Source organism: Amia ocellicauda, unplaced genomic scaffold, assembly GCF_036373705.1.
Source record: "Amia ocellicauda isolate fAmiCal2 unplaced genomic scaffold, fAmiCal2.hap1 HAP1_SCAFFOLD_158, whole genome shotgun sequence".
Lineage (NCBI taxonomy): Eukaryota > Metazoa > Chordata > Actinopteri > Amiiformes > Amiidae > Amia > Amia ocellicauda.
Window position 1 is genome coordinate 12461 of NW_027102721.1, and position 13423 is coordinate 25883.

Consider the following 13423-nt stretch of genomic DNA (forward strand, 5'->3'; position numbering starts at 1 on the left):
AAATTCTCTGTTGAGAAACTCTTTTCCTTTATCAGTCTGCAGTTTTTTAGGACATCGTCCCTGGGACAATATATCCTCAAAGGCCCTTGTCACCGCCCGACCTGTTTTATTATGTAGAATGCGAGCCCAGGCATATTTTGATAACACATCGATACACATCAACATAAATTTGTGACCATTGTTATGTTTTGATAAATTTGACATATCGACTAGATCCATTTGCCATTGTGAGTCTATGTCAGTTGCATATACACGGTTTCTTTTAAAGTTAATCCTGAGAGGTTTATGTAAGGTATAGGCGTCTTGTTCCCGTAACCATTCTGAAACAACCACATCATTAACCTTCATGCCGGCCTCAGCGAGTCCTCTTTGAAAACCCTTCTTACCCGCCAAACCCCCAATCTTGGCTGGGTTGTAGTATAGTTCATGCATTTGGGGAGCTTGCCGAGTCATTCTGCCAAATAAACACACAGACCCACACTATGCGCAAAGTTTTTATACAAGGTTTTTTATTCAACTTCAGGAGAGCAGATACCCCTTTTTAGACATTTGAGAAAAGTATAACATACACAACAATTTTTTCTACGGTCCAGACAAAAAGAAATCAGATGATTGGTTACTTGATCTATATCAACAAATACCTGTTTCTTTATCTTGTAGGCACACACCTCAGTTACATATGTAAATAAAACAACAATATGACCTATTTTAAAAGTAAACAGAGGGGTATTAAACATGCTCAGTAAAAGGTCATACAGATGTTGATGAAATGGCCTAATATCATTCTTGGCCCCCTTGAGCGCTTCATCCCAGTGTTCGTACCCCCCGGTCTTTGTTACAGCAACCATTAACTTTTCCAGGTTTGAAAGTTGATCCTCATCGATGGTTAAATCTGTAGAGAAAAGGCTCGCGTTGGCTACTTTTCTGTCAAGCACATGGTGTAATAGCGCTCTCAGGTTAGCTGCAGAGTGTTGATGACAGAACCAGTTGCAGCAGCAGTCCAGAACATTCCCCATGTTCAAAGTCCCTTAGTTCAGGTCAGAGTCTGAATCAGTGGCGTAGATGTCGAATTCTTCGTCGCTGCCCCCAGCTTTAACTTCTTTACGGAAGAAATAAGCTTTTAGCTTGCCAGCGGTTTTTCTACTTGGCTCATCCAGGTCATTGAGCAGCTGCCCAAGTTTCTCTATTATAAACGGCTCCTTTTTCAGCTCCAGCAAAATCTCATCTATGATTTTCTGGACTTGTCCAGCAGTGACATGTATGTGGGAGTAAGACAGAGCCTTGATTAGTGCCGGTTTCAGCCACGGTTTGTTCAGTCTTCTGTAAAACACGTTGAAATAGAACAGGAAATAGTAACGGTCTGGTTCAAACAAACAACTGTGTCTCAACTGACTGGGGTGATTCACTTCACACCCCCGACAGACTTCTTTCAGAGCTCGGTCGATGAGAGCACTCAGAATATACACCAGGGTGCTTTTAACCACTCTGCTTACTTGGACACCTACCCCGGGCATAAATCCTGCGTCTTCATCACGCCCCCGAGACCGTCCGATGCTCATTGGGTCGCCTGGTGGTTTGTGGGGTGTTTCTACATCCATTGGACTGACCCCCTCCTGAGACGCACAGACGGTAGACAGTTCGGCAAAATCGAGGCCCTCCATGAGCTCCAGAGGCTGGGGATCCCCGAGACTCATTTGGACATCCATCGCTCCGCATGTTGTTTCGTCCTGAGGGACCGGGGTCTGAGGTCTTGGAGGGTAACCGCAGTCAGAGGGTTCCGGAGTGTATACAAAATCTGGGGAATAGAACCAGGGGTGATCCCGGGTTTGAAGAGGCCTGTAGAGCCTGTCGACGTCCGCAGCTTTCGGGTAAGACATTCTCTTTAATTTTAAACCATGAATGAATTGTTGCGCCTTTTATCCTATCTCTTCACTACGTCACGACACACCGCCCTCTTAGAAGAGAGTAGACCCTGAGCCGTCAGACCCCCCTCCAACCCCCCACAGGTCGTCTGTTTTATCATCGTCGTCGTCATTCAAGGGGGATATATAATCCATAATCCAGCATATTCTCCTTCTAACAGAATCCAGTTGTGAACATTTGGTCAAGATGTCAAAACCATCATTTATACAGTTTATGACCTCTTTCAAGAACGGCCAGTCCACGGCGTCAAACATAATTTCAGTAACCTGTTTTTCTGGATCCTCCACAACCCCTTCAATAGGGTTTGTAATCAGGGTACTGCTAAACAAAACCTTACGATCAGTAGTTAGAGATAGACTCTTCACCACTGTACCGTAGTTCTGCAAGCTTTCCCATTCACACCTTTCAAAACTCTGAGTCGGAGACTCCGTTTCGCCTTCTCTTGGACCCTCTTGCAAGCCTTCTAGAGTCTTATCCACAAGCCCCAGGTCTCTCCATGCCATCACCTTCAACCAGTCCTCAAAAGAGTATTCAATCACCGTCTCAAAAGGTTCCAACGTATCCTCCTTCTCTCCCAAAGCAAAAAGCTCCACTCCAACATAGCTGGGATCCCTTTTAAAGCGGTAACCCCGTCGACCCCCCCAGAACAACACCCAGGAGCGTTCAATCTTCAAATTGGTGAGTACAGGAACCCTTGCCCGGGATTGTTTCTTGCGGGGTTTCATGTTGATGTCGCTGGACATGTTGAAGAAGCGGGATGTTTCAGATGCTGAGAATTAAAGAGGTATTGCCTAAAAGCAGCGCGGGGTCTTAAATAGAGAGGAGAGTTTCGGGGCGTTGCCTTCAGGGGGGGGGGGGGGGTCTTTACGGGTGGCCTTGTTGTTCAGGGTTTTAGCGGTGTACACTTTCTGACGGATATGACGTAGGAATAATTAAGGAAATAACTCTAAAATCACGCCCCCCAATTATGACGTAGGAATATTAATAAGCTTAGGGCATACGTCATAACAAAATAGGCCGCGCCCAAAAAACCCTACTATCTACTCACAGGTCCTAGGGGAAGAGCAACAGATCCACCTTCCCTGACCGGGAATCGAACCCGGGCCGCGGCGGTGAGAGCGCCGAATCCTGACCACTAGACCACCAGGGACGGCTCCGGAAGTGACCCGCCACACGCAGCACTCTGGGCGCAACTTGGCTCACTCTGGACTTGGCCGTGCGACAGAGCGAGACGTGTGCGTAGAGCAGAAACCTTCGTCACGGGCAAGAGGTGGGCAGCCGGCTTGGTTCCATGGTGTAATGGTTAGCACTCTGGACTCTGAATCCAGCGATCCGAGTTCAAGTCTCGGTGGGACCTGGGGCCCTTGGCAGGGGCAGCGGCGGTGAAGCGGTGGTCTCCCTGCGTGAGGGCCTGTGTCTGCGAATAAGGCCTGTTTATGTTCCCTCTTGGGAGGCTTGGAGACGAATTGGCAAAAACTCCGGGTCGGCCTGGTGCGTTCATCTTCCTGGTGGTGACCGCGTGGCTTAACGGAGAAGAAGGTGCCTGTGTTGACAGATTACAGATAGATTATTTCCCTTCTTGGAAATCATCGTTAAAGCGAAAAGGAACTTTGTAAACCAGCTAGCTTGGAAGCAACCACGTCAGGGCATTCTTTCAGTGAGACCTCGGTTTTTTACAAGCACGAGTGAAGCTTTAAAAGAAAATGACATAGAATGTTTGCGGCCGTTCATCCAATCAAAAGTTGCAAGCCCGAGTCCGATTGCGGTCTGTCTTCCCTGGGGGCGGGGGGGATTGTGTTTTGTGAGATTCGGGGGAGAGGTGAGGTGGCTTTCTTTGGTGTATGCCAGAGGTCCGGTGAGAGGTTGTCTTTTACAACTGTCCCTCAGTCAATACCAAAAACAGTCCCTGCCAATCTGGGAAAGCCATTCAGTCCACAAACAGAGTTTTGACAAACATCCTGCGGGCTTTTTCTCCACCGTTTGATCCTTTTATCGTTGACAGGAATTTCTACAGGGTACGTCCCGAACAGGTGCCTCAATGGCTGTTTGCTAGCTCGATAAATCTAACTTGCTCGGTCTGCATACTATCTTTAATCTAAAACATCATACAGTCTCTTCGGTCTGACTTCGGATCGGAAGATTGAGGGTTGGAGTGCCTTTGCGGTGATGGCCTGCGTGAGGGCCAGCGATCCCGCTGCCTCTCGCATGCTGTAGCGTAAGGTACACTTATACATTTCAATTAAAGAAGTGAATTTATAGTATCACCTTATCACGAATTCTGGAATCTTGTAGAACGCAATTTCTGTAATAATTGGACGCAGACACCAATTCCAAAGATATAAATTATCAAATGTATTCAAAACAAGACTAAATGTAGCACTACACTAATTATACAAAAGGGAAAAACTAATTACAATTCAACTCTAGATCAACAAATCGAAGACAAATCACTTCTGTGACCAAATCAAAGACCATGGGATCACATATGATAACACAAATCGTTAAACAAAAAAGGTTATAAACACATTGACTACAATGCCGGTTAGTAAGACGAAGGTGAGTCTCTCGTTAGTATTATTAGTCAGACATTAAATAACTACGCAGGTTAGTATTTATGTCAGGTAACTTCTCGTTATATATATATCAGTCTCATTCACGTTTAGGTGCCGAGAAAGATCCTATCATTACTTGTTACCACAATTTCTCTTAACTGATTATTATTCAATGATTAAGGATAGGCAGAGCCACCAATAATCTAATGTCTATTAACTTGTGTCAATTTCAGACTAAACAGTTAAACAGGAATGAGAAGATATTTCTCGGCGTTGACAGATTTTATTTCTAAAATGATCAACAAAACAGTTTAATGCAACACACATTTATATTTAAGAAAACTAAATGAAATTACACATTCTAGAGTTATGAATCACAGATTAACATTTCTAATTGATTTCTCAAATGTCATGAATCATGAACTCCAAACTGTTAAACTTATCTGAACTTCGTCGCAGAGAGGCCTCTCTGGCTTCGGGCTCAGATAACAGCACACGGCACGAGGTCAGTGTGGTTTGGAACAAAGGCAGTCCGGTTCGGCTTTGTCCAAGAACTTCCACTCAGTCGATACACCTGGAAGTTGGGGTTTCGCGAAAGTAGAGTCGTTTCCAAACAGATTTTCCACTGGTTTGAAGGCTCCAAGGTTGTGCACAAAATCTTCTTGGCAAGCAGGGTCTCTCACCGTACTTATTTGAAGACAAAGTCTTTGAGGAAAGCAGGGCTGTGTTTATTCCAAGGGTCAAGTTTCTTAAGACTCAAATAGCTATTTAAATGACTGACACTTTCGTATACAGTCGACTTAGTCAATTGTCCAGCTGTAAAACTCCACTGATCAGGTGGGCACAGGCGGGCAGCGCAGTCTGTAAAGTTCTTTATTTAATAAAGTCCTTTAAAAGAATTCTTCGTACGGCTCAATCTCCTTCTCCCAGTTTAACTCTTCTGTTGCCGGCAAAGACTTAGTTGGTTTCTGGTTCCGGTTCTGGCAACAGAGCTACAGGTTGAGCTGTGGCAGCGAGTTACTGGTTCAGGTGAGAGAGAGCGAGAAAGACTGTCCGCTGTTCCTTATACTCTGTCAGATCAAGAGGTGATTGGTTCTTGAGTTTTTGAGATTGGATTTCGGTTTCAGCCCCCAGTGTCCTATTGGAGGGGGGCTTGATTTATGACTGATGTCAATCCATGCCATCTTTTGGAAATGCCGGTTGGCCTGGGTTCGTAGCTCTATGTCGGGATTTCGGCTCTCGTCCACTTCAAAGAGTTTTTATCACCTACAGGCCCCTTTCTCCAGACATCTCATAGCAGAATTCCAAACCATTTGGCCTCTTCTTGGTGCCATCCTCCCCAAAACTGTCACTTTGATGCAAACCTGTTCCAAGCTGATGAGCTAAGGGAATCTGATAACTTTGGGGGGTTGAGGTTTTCTTCAGATCAGTGCCTCAGCTCAGAGCCCAAATGCTCTTATCCAAATACACCCAACATAACGCTACAATGCTAAGCGAGCGCTCTACCACGTGAGCTAATCCTCAGGGCTCTCGGTGAGGCCGACCCCCACTTCTTCAGTCTTTAAGTGGCACGTCGCGAGTAAGTCCTTTCCTGCGCTTCAGGCAAGCTTGCAGCCAACTGCGGACGACTTTCCTTCCTCGGTGGCAGCCATCATGCCGCAATAGAAAAGGATTGTCATGAGCAAAACTTTCAAAGTTACCGAAAAGATCACGGCCCGTCGTGTGATGTGATTTACATGAGCTTCAGAAACGTTCATGGACATATGTATTTAAGTAAGGATTTAATCACAGATAGAGAGAGAGAAAATGCACCACACAGATCCTATGGGAAGAGCAACAGATCCACTTTCCCTGACCGGGAATCGAACCCGGGCTGCGGCGGTGAGAGCGCCGAATCCTGACCACTAGACCACCAGGGACGGCTCCGGAAGTGACCCGCCACACGCAGCACTCTGGGCGCAACTTGGCTCACTCTGGACTTGGCCGTGCGACAGAGCGAGACGTGTGCGTAGAGCAGAAACCTTCGTCACGGGCAAGAGGAGAGTAGGGGGCTTGGTTCCATGGTGTAATGGTTAGCACTCTGGACTCTGAATCCAGCGATCTGAGTTCAAGTCTCGGTGGGACCTGGGGTCTTTGGCAGGGGCAGCGGCGGTGAAGCGGTGGTCTCCCTGCGTGAGGGCCTGTGTCTGCGAATAAGGCCTGTTTATGTTCCCTCTTGGGAGGCTTGGAGACGAATTGGCGAAAACTCCGGGTCGGCCTGGTGCGTTCACCTTCCTGGTGGTGACCGCGTGGCTTAACGGAGAAGAAGGTGCCTGTGTTGACAGATTACAGATAGATTATTTCCCTTCTTGGAAATCATCGTTAAAGCGAAAAGGAACTTTGTAAACCAGCTAGCTTGGAAGCAACCACGTCAGGGCATTCTTTCAGTGAGACCTCGGTTTTTTACAAGCACGAGTGAAGCTTTAAAAAAAAATGACAGAATGTTTGTGGCCGTTCATCCAATCAAGCCCGAGTCCGATTGCGGTCTGTCTTCCCTGGGGGCGGGGGGGATTGTGTTTTGTGAGATCCGGGGGAGAGGTGAGGTGGCTTTCTTTGGTGTATGCCAGAGGTCCGGTGAGAGGTTGTCTTTTACAACTGTCCCTCAGTCAATACCAAAAACAGTCCCTGCCAATCTGGGAAAGCCATTCAGTCCACAAACAGAGTTTTGACAAACATCCTGCGGGCTTTTTCACCACCGTTTGATCCTTTTATCGTTGACAGGAATTTCTACAGGGTACGTCCCGAACAGGTGCCTCAATGGCTGTTTGCTAGCTCGATAAATCTAACTTGCTCGGTCTGCATACTATCTTTAATCTAAAACATCATACAGTCTCTTCGGTCTGACTTCGGATCGGAAGATTGAGGGTTGGAGTGCCTTTGCGGTCGTTCCTGGGGTTACGACGTCGAAGCGGCATCTCGGTCGTTTTTGGGGAACTTCGGAAGGGCCAGCCGGCGTGCTAATGCTGCAGCCGTCGCCGGCGCGTTGTGTCTGATAACCTTACGGCAAACAGGCAATGCCTTGCGCCTGTGTCTGCGGCAAGAAAAGTGAGCGACTCTCCCCCGAAACCGGGGCACGAGCGCCTGAGACCTTGGAGAATGCGGGCATCGATCCCGCTGCCTCTCGCATGCTGTAGCGTAAGGTACACTTATACATTTCAATTAAAGAAGTGAATTTATAGTATCACCTTATCACGAATCCTGGAATCTTGTAGAACTCAATTTCTGTAATAATTGGACGAAGACACCAATTCCAAAGATATAAATTGTCAAATGTATTCAAAACAAAGACTAAATGTAGCACTACACTAATTATACAAAAGGGAAAAACTAATTACAATTCAACTCTAGATCAACAAATCGAAGACAAATCACTTCCGTGACCAAATCAAAGACCATGGGATCACATATGATAACACAAATCGTTAAACTAAAAAGGTTATAAACACATTGACTACAATACCGGTTAGTAAGACGAAGGTGAGTCTCTCGTTAGTATTATTAGTCAGACATTAAATAACTACGCAGGTTAGTATTTATGTCAGGTAACTTCTCGTTATATATATATATATATCAGTCTCATTCACGTTTAGGTGCCGAGAAAGATCCTATCATTACTTGTTACCACAATTTCCCTTAACTGATTATTATTCAATGATTAAGGATAGGCAGGGCCACCAATAATCTAATGTCTATTAACTTGTGTCAATTTCAGACTAAACAGTTAAACAGGAATGAGAAGATATTTCTCGGCGTTGACAGATTTTATTTCTAAAATTATCAACAAAACAGTTTAATGCAACACACATTTATATTTAAGAAAACTAAATGATATTACACATTCTAGAGTTATGAATCACAGATTAACATTTCTAATTGATTTCTCAAATGTCATGAATCATGAACTCCAAACTGTTAAACTTATCTGAACTTCGTCGCAGAGAGGCCTCTCTGGCTTCGGGCTCAGATAACAGCACACGGCACGAGGTCCGTGTGGTTTGGAACAAAGGCAGTCCGGTTCGGCTTTGTCCAAGAACTTCCACTCAGTCGATACACCTGGAAGTTGGGGTTTCGCGAAAGTAGAGTCGTTTCCAAACAGATTTTCCACTGGTTTGAAGGCTCCAAGGTTGTGCACAAAATCTTCTTGGCAAGCAGGGTCTCTCACCGTACTTATTTGAAGACAAAGTCTTTGGGGAAAGCAGGGCCGTGTTTGTTCCAAGGGTCAAGTTTCTTAAGACTCAAATAGCTATTTAAATGACTGACACTTTCGTATACAGTCGACTTAGTCAATTGTCCAGCTGTAAAACTCCACTGATCAGGTGGGCACAGGCGGGCAGCGCAGTCTGTAAAGTTCTTTATTTAATAAAGTCCTTTAAAAGAATTCTTCGTACGGCTCAATCTCCTTCTCCCAGTTTAACTCTTCTGTTGCCGGCAAAGACTTAGTTGGTTTCTGGTTCCGGTTCTGGCAACAGAGCTACAGGTTGAGCTGTGGCAGCGAGTTACTGGTTCAGGTGAGAGAGAGCGAGAAAGACTGTCCGCTGTTCCTTATAGTCTGTCAGATCAAGAGGTGATTGGTTCTTGAGTTTTTGAGATTGGATTTCGGTTTCAGCCCCCAGTGTCCTATTGGAGGGGGGCTTGATTTATGACTGATGTCAATCCATGCCATCTTTTGGAAATGCCGGTTGGCCTGGGTTCGTAGCTCTATGTCGGGATTTCGGCTCTCGTCCACTTCAAAGAGTTTTTATCACCTACAGGCCCCTTTCTCCAGACATCTCATAGCAGAATTCCAAACTATTTGGCCTCTTCTTGGTGCCATCCTCCCCAAAACTGTCACTTTGATGCAAACCACTTCCAAGCTGATGAGCTAAGGGAATCTGATAACTTTGGGGGGGAGAGGTTTTCTTTAGATCAGTGCTTCAGCTCAGAGCCCAAATGCTCTTATCCAAATACACCCAACATAACGCTACAATGCTAAGCGAGCACTCTACCACGTGAGCTGATCCTCAGGGCTCTCGGTGAGGCCGACCCCCACTTCTTCAGTCTTTAAGTGGCACGTCGCGAGTAAGTCCTTTCCTGCGCTTCAGGCAAGCTTGCAGCCAACTGCGGACGACTTTCCTTCCTCGGTGGCAGCCATCGTGCCGCAATAGAAAAGGATTGTCATGAGCAAAACTTTCAAAGTGACCGAAAAGATCACGGCCCGTCGTGTGATGTGATTTACATGAGCTCCAGAAACGTTCATGGACATATGTATATAAGTAAGGATTTAATCACAGATAGAGAGAGAGAAAATGCACCACACAGGTCCTATGGGAAGAGCAACAGATCCACCTTCCCTGGCCGGGAATCGAACCCGGGCCACGGCGGTGAGAGCGCCGAATCCTGACCACTAGACCACCAGGGACGGCTCCGGAAGTGACCCGCCACACGCAGCACTCTGGGCGCAACTTGGCTCACTCTGGACTTGGCCGTGCGACAGATGAGACGTGTGCGTAGAGCAGAAACCTTCGTCACGGGCAAGAGGAGGGCAGCGGGCTTGGTCCCATGGAGTAATGGTTAGCACTCTGGACTCTGAATCCAGCGATCCGAGTTCAAGTCTCGATGGGACCTGGGGCCCTTGGCAGGGGCAGCGGCGGTGAAGCGGTGGTCTCCCTGCGTGAGGGCCTGTGTCTGCGAATAAGGCCTGTTTATGTTCCCTCTTGGGAGGCTTGGAGACGAATTGGCGAAAACTCCGGGTCGGCCTGGTGCGTTCATCTTCCTGGTGGTGACCGCGTGGCTTAACGGAAAAGAAGGTGCCTGTGTTGACAGATTACAGATAGATTATTTCCCTTCTTGGAAATCATCGTTAAAGCGAAAAGGAACTTTGTAAACCAGCTAGCTTGGAAGCAACCACGTCAGGGCATTCTTTCAGTGAGACCTCGGTTTTTTACAAGCACGAGTGAAGCTTTAAAAGAAAATGACATAGAATGTTTGCGGCCGTTCATCCAATCAAAAGGTGCAAGCCCGAGTCCGATTGCGGTCTGTCTTCCCTGGGGGCGGGGTGGATTGTGTTTTGTGAGATCCGGGGGAGAGGTGAGGTGGCTTTCTTTGGTGTATGCCAGAGGTCCGGTGAGAGGTTGTCTTTTACAACTGTCCCTCAGTCAATACCAAAAACAGTCCCTGCCAATCTGGGAAAGCCATTCAGTCCACAAACAGAGTTTTGACAAACATCCTGCGGGCTTTTTCTCCACCGTTTGATCCTTTTATCGTTGACAGGAATTTCTACAGGGTACGTCCCGAACAGGTGCCTCAATGGCTGTTTGCTAGCTCGATAAATCTAACTTGCTCGGTCTGCATACTATCTTTAATCTAAAACATCATACAGTCTCTTCGGTCTGACTTCGGATCGGAAGATTGAGGGTTGGAGTGCCTTTGCGGTCGTTCCTGGGGTTACGACGTCGAAGCGGCATCTCGGTCGTTTTTGGGGAACTTCGGAAGGGCCAGCCGGCGTGCTAATGCTGCAGCCGTCGCCGGCGCGTTGTGTCTGATAACCTTACGGCAAACAGGCAATGCCTTGCGCCTGTGTCTGCGGCAAGAAAAGTGAGCGACTCTCCCCCGAAAGCGCCTGAGGCCTTGGAGAATGCGGGCATCGATCCCGCTGCCTCTCGCATGCTGTAGCGTAAGGTACACTTATACATTTCAATTAAAGAAGTGAATTTAAAGTATCACCTTATCACGAATCCTGGAATCTTGTAGAACTCAATTTCTGTAATAATTGGACGCAGACACCAATTCCAAAGATATAAATTGTCAAATGTATTCAAAACAAAGACTAAATGTAGCACTACACTAATTATACAAAAGGGAAAAACTAATTACAATTCAACTCTAGATCAACAAATCGAAGACAAATCACTTCCGTGACCAAATCAAAGACCATGGGATCACATATGATAACACAAATCGTTAAACAAAAAAGGTTATAAACACATTGACTACAATACCGGTTAGTAAGACGAAGGTGAGTCTCTCGTTAGTATTATTAGTCAGACATTAAATAACTACGCAGGTTAGTATTTATGTCAGGTAACTTCTCGTTATATATATATCAGTCTCATTCACGTTTAGGTGCCGAGAAAGATCCTATCATTACTTGTTACCACAATTTCCCTTAACTGATTATTATTCAATGATTAAGGATAGGCAGGGCCACCAATAATCTAATGTCAATTAACTTGTGTCAATTTCAGACTAAACAGTTAAACAGGAATGAGACGATATTTCTCGGCGTTGACAGATTTTATTTCTAAAATGATCAACAAAACAGTTTAATGCAACACACATTTATATTTAAGAAAACTAAATGATATTACACATTCTAAAATTATGAATCACAGATTAACATTTCTAATTGATTTCTCAAATGTCATGAATCATGAACTCCAAACTGTTAAACTTATCTGAACTTCGTCGCAGAGAGGCCTCTCTGGCTTCGGGCTCAGATAACAGCACACGGCACGAGGTCCGTGTGGTTTGGAACAAAGGCAGTCTGGTTCGGCTTTGTCCAAGAACTTCCACTCAGTCGATACACCTGGAAGTTGGGGTTTCGCGAAAGTAGAGTCGTTTCCAAACAGATTTTCCACTGGTTTGAAGGCTCCAAGGTTGTGCACAAAATCTTCTTGGCAAGCAGGGTCTCTCACCGTACTTATTTGAAGACAAAGTCTTTGAGGAAAGCAGGGCCGTGTTTGTTCCAAGGGTCAAGTTTCTTAAGACTCAAATAGCTATTTAAATGACTGACACTTTCGTATACAGTCGACTTAGTCAATTGTCCAGCTGTAAAACTCCACTGATCAGGTGGGCACAGGCGGGCAGCGCAGTTTGTAAAGTTCTTTATTTAATAAAGTCCTTTAAAAGAATTCTTCGTACGGCTCAATCTCCTTCTCCCAGTTTAACTCTTCTGTTGCCGGCAAAGACTTAGTTGGTTTCTGGTTCCGGTTCTGGCAACAGAGCTACAGGTTGAGCTGTGGCAGCGAGTTACTGGTTCAGGTGAGAGAGAGCGAGAAAGACTGTCCGCTCTTCCTTATAGTCTGTCAGATCAAGAGGTGATTGGTTCTTGAGTTTTTGAGATTGGATTTCGGTTTCAGCACCCAGTGTCCTATTGGATGGGGGCTTGATTTATGACTGATGTCAATCCATGCCATCTTTTGGAAATGCCGGTTGGCCTTGGTTCGTAGCTCTATGTCGGGATTTCGGCTCTCGTCCACTTCAAAGAGTTTTTATCACCTACAGGCCCCTTTCTCCAGACATCTCATAGCAGAATTCCAAACTATTTGGCCTCTTCTTGGTGCCATCCTCCCCAAAACTGTCACTTTGATGCAAACCAGTTCCAAGCTGATGAGCTAAGGGAATCTGATAACTTTGGGGGGGAGAGGTTTTCTTTAGATCAGTGCTTCAGCTCAGAGTCCAAATGCTCTTATCCAAATACACCCAACATAACGCTACAATGCTAAGCAAGCGCTCTACCACGTGAGCTAATCCTCAGGGCTCTCGGTGAGGCCGACCCCCACTTCTTCAGTCTTTAAGTGGCACGTCGCGAGTAAGTCCTTTCCTGCGCTTCAGGCAAGCTTGCAGCCAACTGCGGACGACTTTACATCCTCGGTGGCAGCCATCGCCCCGCAATAGAAAAGGATTGTCATGAGCAAAACTTTCAAAGTGACCGAAAAGATCACGGCCCGTCGTGTGATGTGATTTACATGAGCTGCAGAAACGTTCATGGAAATATGTATATAAGTAAGGATTTAATCACAGATAGAGAGAGAGAAAACGCACCATACAGGTCCTAGGGGAAGAGCAACAGATCCACCTTCCCTGACCGGGAATCGAACCCGGGCCGCGGCGGTGAGAGCGCCGAATCCTGAACACTAGACCACCAGGGA

General features: G+C 46.1%; 6 non-coding genes across 6 annotated transcripts; 2 read left to right on the forward strand and 4 right to left on the reverse strand.

The window, feature by feature from the left end:
• Positions 1–3001: 3001 nt before the first annotated feature.
• Positions 3002–3073, reverse strand: trnae-cuc (transfer RNA glutamic acid (anticodon CUC)). Its single transcript has one exon. It is a non-coding gene; the product is annotated as a tRNA-Glu (tRNA).
• Positions 3074–3208: 135 nt separating this feature from the next.
• Positions 3209–3280, forward strand: trnaq-cug (transfer RNA glutamine (anticodon CUG)). Its single transcript has one exon. It is a non-coding gene; the product is annotated as a tRNA-Gln (tRNA).
• A 3042-nt stretch (positions 3281–6322) lies between these two features.
• On the reverse strand, positions 6323–6394 carry trnae-cuc (transfer RNA glutamic acid (anticodon CUC)). The gene has a single exon. It is a non-coding gene; the product is annotated as a tRNA-Glu (tRNA).
• Positions 6395–6529: 135 nt separating this feature from the next.
• trnaq-cug (transfer RNA glutamine (anticodon CUG)) lies at positions 6530–6601 on the forward strand. The gene has a single exon. It is a non-coding gene; the product is annotated as a tRNA-Gln (tRNA).
• A 3239-nt stretch (positions 6602–9840) lies between these two features.
• trnae-cuc (transfer RNA glutamic acid (anticodon CUC)) lies at positions 9841–9912 on the reverse strand. The gene has a single exon. It is a non-coding gene; the product is annotated as a tRNA-Glu (tRNA).
• A 3439-nt stretch (positions 9913–13351) lies between these two features.
• trnae-cuc (transfer RNA glutamic acid (anticodon CUC)) lies at positions 13352–13423 on the reverse strand. Its single transcript has one exon. It is a non-coding gene; the product is annotated as a tRNA-Glu (tRNA).